This window comes from Diceros bicornis, chromosome 13 (genome assembly GCF_020826845.1).
Source record: "Diceros bicornis minor isolate mBicDic1 chromosome 13, mDicBic1.mat.cur, whole genome shotgun sequence".
NCBI lineage: Eukaryota > Metazoa > Chordata > Mammalia > Perissodactyla > Rhinocerotidae > Diceros > Diceros bicornis.
This window is the reverse complement of record NC_080752.1, coordinates 36,452,405-36,460,311: the sequence shown is the minus strand read 5'-3', so window position 1 is coordinate 36,460,311 and position 7,907 is coordinate 36,452,405. Positions and strand designations below refer to the sequence as shown.

The window sequence follows — 7,907 nt, the reverse complement described above, 5'->3', positions numbered from 1 at the left end:
TTCTCCCCTCAAAGGCTGGTGCCATAATAGATTGGCTTCTTTCTGAACTTTGGGCAGAGAACGCCAATTTTGTGTGGTAACGGTATGGTAAGCGTATATGTAACTTTAGAAAAACTCAATGATCTTTTTAAAAGGTTAAAAATGAGAAAAGGTCTTTTATATTTACCCATGTTTACCATTCCCAGCAATCTTCATTTTAATGTGTCTATCCAAATTTCCCTCTGTCTAAAAAACTTTTTCAAATATATCCTATTCTGAAAGCTTGCTACTAGGAATTCTGCCTACTTTTGTTTGAACAAAGTCTTCATTCAGCCTTCACGTTTGAAAGGTGTTTTCACTTGGGTAGAGAATTAGAGGCTAACAGTTCTATTCCTCTAATACTTGAACGTTTCTTTCCACAGGGAGGCAGGCTGGAGCTTTTGGCAAGTGCTAAGGAGAGAACCACAGAGCCGACCTCTGGGGCCGCAAGGCGGCCGGACAGCCCCGAGGGCCACCACGCCTGAGCCAAGGTCTCATTTTAGGACCTTTAGCACTTAAGAAAGCCGCCGGCGGGAGGGCTCAGGGACCCCCGGACGGTTCAGGGGCGAAGCCAAGGGAGGTGTGGAGACCTCGCAGGTGGTCACCGGGAATCCCAGCCCTCAGCCTTCAGGTTCGCTTGCAACTCTGGGAACTAGCTAACCCATGGACCGGAGGCCAAGACCCAGGTCACCCTCCCAAAGCCACAGTCCTCCTGCCCCCTACGCGGTGGAAGTACAGATGGTCCCCTATGCTCGGTGGGATCCGCGTGCGTGGGGGGCGCCGCGCACGTTTTGGAGGCTCCTCCGCACCCCCTGCTCCCCCCGGGCGCTCCTCCCCCAACGCCCGTGGGCGGGGCCCGACACCCCCTTTCTAAAGCGGCGCCCGGATCACGCACAGACACTTGTCGCCGATCGCTGCGCCCGCTCCCGTGCTGTCCGAGTGTCCCGCCGCCCCATGTCCCGGCTGCTGTCTGCCCCGCGGGCCGCCTCGGGCGCCCCGGTCCGGCCCGCCACCGTGCTGGGCGCCATGGGGATGGGGGACAGCTTGGACGCAGCCGCCAGCGCCGCGGCCGTGCGCGCCTTCCTGGAGCGCGGCCACACCGAGATAGACACGGCCTTCCTTTACGCCGGCGGCCAGTCCGAGAGCATCCTGGGCGGCCTGGGGCTCGGGCTGGGCGGCGGCAACTGCAGAGGTAAGGCCTGGCGCCCGCGCCCCGGCCCCCGGCCCTCCCCCTGCAACGCGCCCCGCTGACCCGCCCCCAGCCGTGCACCGACATTGGTCAGCACCGACAGCTTCGTCCCCTCCGGGGCACCATCCTCCCCTGGCCCCCTGCAGCTCTGTGAACCCCAGCTCGTCAGGCCCCGTGCACGTCTAGACCCCGACAGCCGGCCAGTGCTCGGGTTTGACTCCTTTCCTCTCCTTTTCCCTTCTGAGAAGGTAGCCCAGGACCCTCCCTCCAGCAACGTCCCAACTCTGGTAGAGCCTGGACCGACTTGGCTAGCCGTTCTCCGGGGCACTGCAAACGTTGGACTCTGGCGCTCTGCAGTCCCTGTCCTCCTTCCGTGCCCCGCAGGTGCCCCGTTCTGACCTGATCTGCAGGAATCCTGCCCTTACGACTCTGGCGTTCCCTGGCACGGGCCCCAGACCAGAATTTGAATTGCGGGGGATCGCCTTCCTCCCTGCTCTGGGCCCTGGACTTTGCTCCCTGGAGCTCCTGGTGTCCTGTTCGGTGGGCAGTGCCTCCGACTTCACCAGGGTGGCAGCACCTGGGGGATGGGGCAGTGGGCGTGGTACAGAGTCTAGTGCCCTCTCTGTGCCAGCCTCTGTCTGAGGCTGTAGAAGGGAAACTGACACTAACCCACTCGAAGGAGCTCAGATTGTAGAACTGGCTGGGGAGCCTGGAAGACGGAGCCCTTCCTGGGAGGGGCTGTTGAAGAAAGCTAAGAAAAGGGCACTTTAGACCTTGAAGAACTGATGGGAGTTTTCCAGGAGGAGTAAGAGGAGAAGGGGCCTTCCCGGCTGTGGGCGTGGCAGTGGGTGTGCAAAGACGGGGAGATGAGGCAGTGCCGAGGGTGTTGGAGCAGGCAGATGTAGCTCAGTGGGGGGTGTATGGGGGCACGGGGGCGTCCCTCTTCAGTCTGATATCACTGGAAGTCCTTAGGACGGTGCCTGGCAGGCACAGAGTGAGAGTTCAGCAGTGTCAGCAGATAGTGTTATGGTTGTTATTAGGATATTGTTAGCACACTGTGAGGACTTTCACTCGGAGGCTCTTTTCCTCTCTCCTCTGGTAGAGTCTTGCTCGGTTTCTCCTGCAATTCACAGCATGGGGGATCGGGAACAATACAAGAATACGGGTGCATCTCAAAGTCTCGCTCTTTCTCCATCACCTGGCTGCCTCTCTGTGACAACTCTGATCTTGTTTCTGATTGCTTTTTCTTCTCCAGTCCCTCCCTTCAGGCCAGAGCTGGCTGGGCCCAGGTACTTAAACCTCAGGTCTGAAGGTCCATTTGCATCAAGAAGGGGTGGGGCAGAGGATGAGGAGGTGGTGGGATGGGGAAATTCCAAATGAGTAGTTCCCCAGCCTGCTGACTCTGTCCTCTCAAGGGATTGGGTGACCACCCCCCCGCCCCCACAACCCCTCCCCTCACACCCACCAGTCCATCACCTGCGATTCTTACTGGGAGGCAGGGAGAAAAGTGTTTAGTTCACTGACTCCTGACTCAACAGAATGCAGAACACTGGCCTCTTCTCAGTGGGCTATTTCTCTAAGGGATCCCTGCCTTTCCTTCTTTGGGGCCAAGATGAGGCCTCTTGCACCTGTCTCCTGAATTCCTGCCGCAGTCTCTCCTTGCTGGTCTGCCCATTTCCAGACCTGCCTCTGAGCTTCTTCGTCTGTGCTTCATTCAGAGTTGTCGTCCAAAACTGCCAAGCAGACCACATAGATCTCTGGCCTAAAAGTGCTCAGAGGCTCTCCCGGGCCCCCTAACGTCCAGCTTTCCCGGGGTGCACTCCAGACCCCTTGATTCTGATCTGGCCCCTTCTTTTCCTTGTGTCCCCCCTGGACCTGGTGCTCTAGATCCATGGACTGGAGGCATGGCTCGTCACACGCCACGTTCTTGCCTCTGGGTGGCCCTGACGTCCCCTTGGAGATTCCGATTCCGATTCCGATTCAGAGCCCGGTGGGCCTCATCACTCTGCTCTGGGCTCCTCGGCCACCTTGTGTGCATCTCTGCCTCTGTTACTGTATAGTGGCCAATAGACAGTGAGTTCCTGAGGGCAGGGATGGAGTGCTGGGTTCCTCTAGGCCTGGCACATCCAGCTGCCTGGTAGAGAATCATAGTGAGAATGTTAGCTGCTCATAATGAACACGTCCTTCCAGGTTCTGATCAGTCGTCAGGACCCTGCTATGAGATAGTACCATGGTCACTCTCAATTTACAGTCGGGGGCATTGAAGCTCAGAGAGGTTAAGTGACTTGGTCAGGGTCACAGAGCTAGTAATGGCAGAGCTGGGATGTGAACGCAGGTGTGTCTCTTAACCATTACACTGGACCCTTCCCCATGTTTGGTAAAGTGGCCGTAACTTGCATTTCTTTCCTCCCAAAGTGAAAATCGCCACCAAGGCCAATCCATTGGGTGAAAATTCACTGAAGCCTGAGAGTCTCCGGTTCCAGCTGGAGACGTCGCTGAAGTGGCTGCAGTGTCCCCGGGTGGACCTCTTCTACCTGCACCTGCCGGACCACAACACCCCCGTGGAGGAGACGCTGTGCGCCTGCCACCAGCTGCACCAGGAGGTGAGGGCGGCCCCAGGAGCTCTGGGAGGAGGTTTCCTGCTCCTCTCCTCGCCCTGTCATTACCCAAGAGAGTGGAGGGTGCAGGGCTGCCCTAGAGTGCAGCTGAGGACAGACCCCATCTCAGGGTCCCCACCCTGGTCTCCCCTTCCTGGTCTCCTGGCTGCCGTGGGTTCTGATGGCCTCGTCTCCCCTGCAGGGCAAGTTTGTGGAGCTGGGCCTCTCCAACTATGCCTCCTGGGAGGTGGCCGAGATCTGTACCCTCTGCAAGAGCAACGGCTGGATCCTGCCCACCGTGTACCAGGTGAGGGCCAGGGCTGCAGAGGCCTCAGTCTCCAGGGCTCCTGCTGGTCCTGGGGTCACTTGGCTGTGCTGAAGGCCCCCATGCCCTCTCCATAGCAGACTTCAGTACTCACAGCCTGTAGATGGCCCCCAGGTGCCCTCAAGATCATGTACCAGCTCCTCAGCCTGGCCAGTTGTCACCTGCTCCCTTGGGCCCTGGCTCCCCTTCCTGCCCGCGTGCGCACCTTGTCCCGACCGTCCCGCTTCCTCAGCCTCACTGCAGCCTAGAGCCCTCCTCCCCCTCCCCCCCGGTAGCAGTGCCCGGGGCTCACTTAGATGCCTCGTCCTCTGGAAGCCTTTCCCCCCACCCAGCGGAGCCTGAGATCTCGGGCTCTCCTTATCTCCTCTGCATCATTCAGCAAATGTTTGTGCAGCTACCTGGTGCCAGGCACTGGTCACAGAACTTACCAGTGTATTATGATTGCCTCTGTTCTGGAGCATACCTGTCACACTCTCCCTCGCTGTTACATCTCAGAGGGCGGGGCTTTGTCCTTTTGGCTCCTGGATGGAAGTCGGATTCCAGCCCGTAGGTGGTGCTCAGAAATGTTGGCCGAATGAATAAATTTTCCTTGGGCATGAGCCCCCTCCACCACCACCTCTAAGTATGTGCCCTGATTGTCAAGGTCCTTGGATTATTAGGGACTGACCTGAGGGCTCTCCAAGGGGAAATTTGGGGTCCCCTCTTGACAGGTGCACCCTCTCCAGCTGGCCCCTCTCCCTGCAGGGCATGTACAACATCATCTCCCGGCAGGTGGAAACGGACCTCTTCCCCTGCCTCAGGCACTTTGGATTGAGGTTCTACGCCTACAGTTCTCTGGCTGGTACGGGCTGCAGGGGGCCCGGGTCCCCCTGGGGGAGGGATTCCTGGCCCTGTCCTGTCTCTGCCTTCTCCTGACCAGAAATCGTGGACCAGCACCTGGGAAGCAGGGAGGGGTTTGGCCAGAGGCTGGGCTGTCCTCCATCCCTCCTGGCTCCCCCACCATCCCCCCAAGTCCAGAGCAGCCTCTGGGCGCAGTGCGGTCAGTGGGTCTGATGGCGGCCTTCCCGCAGGGCGCCTGCTGACCGGCAAGTACAAGTATGAGGACGAGGAGGGGGAAACAGCCTGTGGGCCGCTTCTTTGGGTATATCAGGGCTGAATTATACAAGAATCGGTGAACTGGGGACTTCTGTGTCAGGGCAGGAGGTGGCCTGGCGCCCCTTAGGGTGAAATAGGCAGTCCCTGCGGCTGATTTCTTGGGGGCCAGGATTCCCCCTGGTGCTCAGACCTAGGACCCTGGATTCCCCCTTCCCCTTCTTGAATATTCTGTGTGTCTCTGGGGCGAGATTGGGGGACCTTGATGGGAATGTGGATCCCTGCACCTTCTGCCAGGTCTGCAAGACTGTGTCTCTTCCCTGGGCAGAGCTCACCTCTGCCCTCAGCAGGTGAGGAAGCTTGGATGGGACTAGGGAAACCTGTGACGTGCTGCTGCCCCACGACTAGCTGGCCTGTCACCTTGGGCCAAGGACTCTAAGGTTGTAAAGTCTTGGCATAAAATTGTCATCATCGTCTGAAGGTACAGGTGAGCCGCTGTTGGAAACAGCGTTCCTCCCTTCCTTGTTCCACTTTTTATATTCCGAAAAATTTATCAAAGTACAGGCCTCGTTCACGGTGAACAGCACCCCGTTTCCAAGCTACACTCCTCAGAGGGGATGATTTTAGACTCTTACAGCTCTCTTCCCTCTGGCATTTTATCTATAAAGGAGACACTTTATTGCTGTTTCTATATGTATCATATTTAGACATCATCTGTGCACTGCTGGAAAGCTCATCTTTCTAGACTTATAGAAGCCGAGTCTCCAAGGTTAAAATCCCTGCATGATCTGATCTATTTGCCTTTTTTTTTTTTTTTCCCATCTGGGAGGAGAACAGCAAAGCAAGCCCCGTGCACGGGGCTCCGATGGGAGTTTTGTGGAAACGGCCAAAGTCTTTTTAAGCAGCGGAGTGTCTAATATTTGGCTTCACTGTGTGTACACTGCTGTGATTGAAATCCTAATCCAGCCCCTGCCACCCCCAAGGGTCTCTGGTGACCCTGGCCAGGTGTAGGGACCGTCACCCTCAGCAGTGTTTCTCGAGGAGCTTTAACACCACTGTTGCCTGGGCCTCACCCTGCAGAATCGAGGCTGATGGTTCCACTGTGTCTGCTCTCTGCAGTTTACAGAGCATCGTCAGGTCCATTTTCTCCTCTCCGTATTGCACTTGGTGTACGGGGCTGGCACGGGGTGTTTCCTTTCTTCACTGAGCGGTGAGAAAAGTGAAGGCAGGTGGCTCAGCCAAGGCCGGAGCCAGGATTGGAGCCTGACTTTTCGCGGGTTCAGTCTGTGACTGGGGCCCAGGGGTGCTGCTGTGGCTGCTCCTGGGTCCTGATTGGGGGCTTGTGTTGTTCACATCTGGTGAACATGTTAAATACAAGGATTCTTGCCCACTGCAACCCCTCTCCTCCCGCCACCGGACTGAAAACAGCACCCTGATGAAGGGCCCAGAAACCTACATGCATTCGGACATGCAAGGATGTAAAACCTCCACTAGTATCACTGGCCCCCTAGGACTCCGGGATTGGGGTGTGGGCGGCTACCCTGGAGTGGCCCCATGGTACTGACCCCTGTGTCACCCTGCCCACCTGCCCAGCTACTGGAAGGAGGACCACTTCAAGGCCATTGCCCTGCGGAGAAGGCCCTGCAGGCTGCCTATGGGACCAGCGCCCCCAGCATGACCCCGGCCGTCCTCAGGTGGATGTACCACCACTCCCAGCTGCAGGTAACCCGGCCGTCTCCTTTGTGCACGCTTCTGCTCCTTTAGGACAGCCAGAATTATGTTTAGGTGATTTCTAAATAGTTTTATTCCTCTGAAATTTCTCTCTGTTCCCATTCTCATGGCCGTCTTTCCCTTGTTCTTAGTAACTGTCTGTGTGCCAGGCTCTGTGCTGAGGGCTTTACAAACAAGGGTCTAGTCATTACCTCGGCCTGATGAAGTGTGATTATCCTAGGTATACTGATGAGGAAACGGGTCACTCAGCTGTGAAGCGGGTAGAACTCTATCACAGATTTGACTGAAAACCCATTAGTGGCTCCACTGGTGGGAGTTGGGGTTTCCCTCTCTGTTTGGTGTCTCCTGTCTTCTGGGCTGAAACATTTCTCCAGCTTTAGCCTTTTACAGTTGCATACTGCTTGGCATATACAGAAGGTTCTCAATCAGTGGGAGCTAAATGCTTTACGTAGTTTCTCATTCCCATAACCCGGCTGAAAAGAGAGTGGAAGATTGAGTCTCGGAGAGGGCAGATAACCAACCGAGGTTTACACAGCTGCTGAGGGGCAGACCTGGGCTCTGCACGTAGGTCTTTCTGAGAATGAGCGGTGTGCCAGCAGGAGAAAGAAGACGGGGATTGGAGACATGTAGTTACAATTGTTGAAGGCACCGTAAGTTCTCTGTAGAAGTGTGTAGGCATGAATGAACATCAAATCCTACCTCTTGGTAGGGGCGAGGCTGGGAGGGGGAGTGGGTGTGACCAGAGTCACTATGGTGTAGAAGTGTTTGGATATCTGGTCATCTCCCCTTGCAGGGTGCCCACGGGGATGCGGTCATCCTGGGCGTGTCCAGCCTGGAGCAGCTGGCACAGAACTTGGCAGCGGCTGAGGAAGGGCCCCTGGAGCCGGCCGTTGTGCAGGCCTTTGATCAAGCCTGGCACCTGGTTGCCCACGAATGTTCCAGCTACTTCTACTAG

General features: G+C 56.8%; 1 pseudogene; it reads left to right on the top strand.

Moving 5' to 3' along the window:
• Positions 1-912: 912 nt before the first annotated feature.
• LOC131412342 (aflatoxin B1 aldehyde reductase member 3-like) lies at positions 913-7,907 on the top strand (annotated as a pseudogene).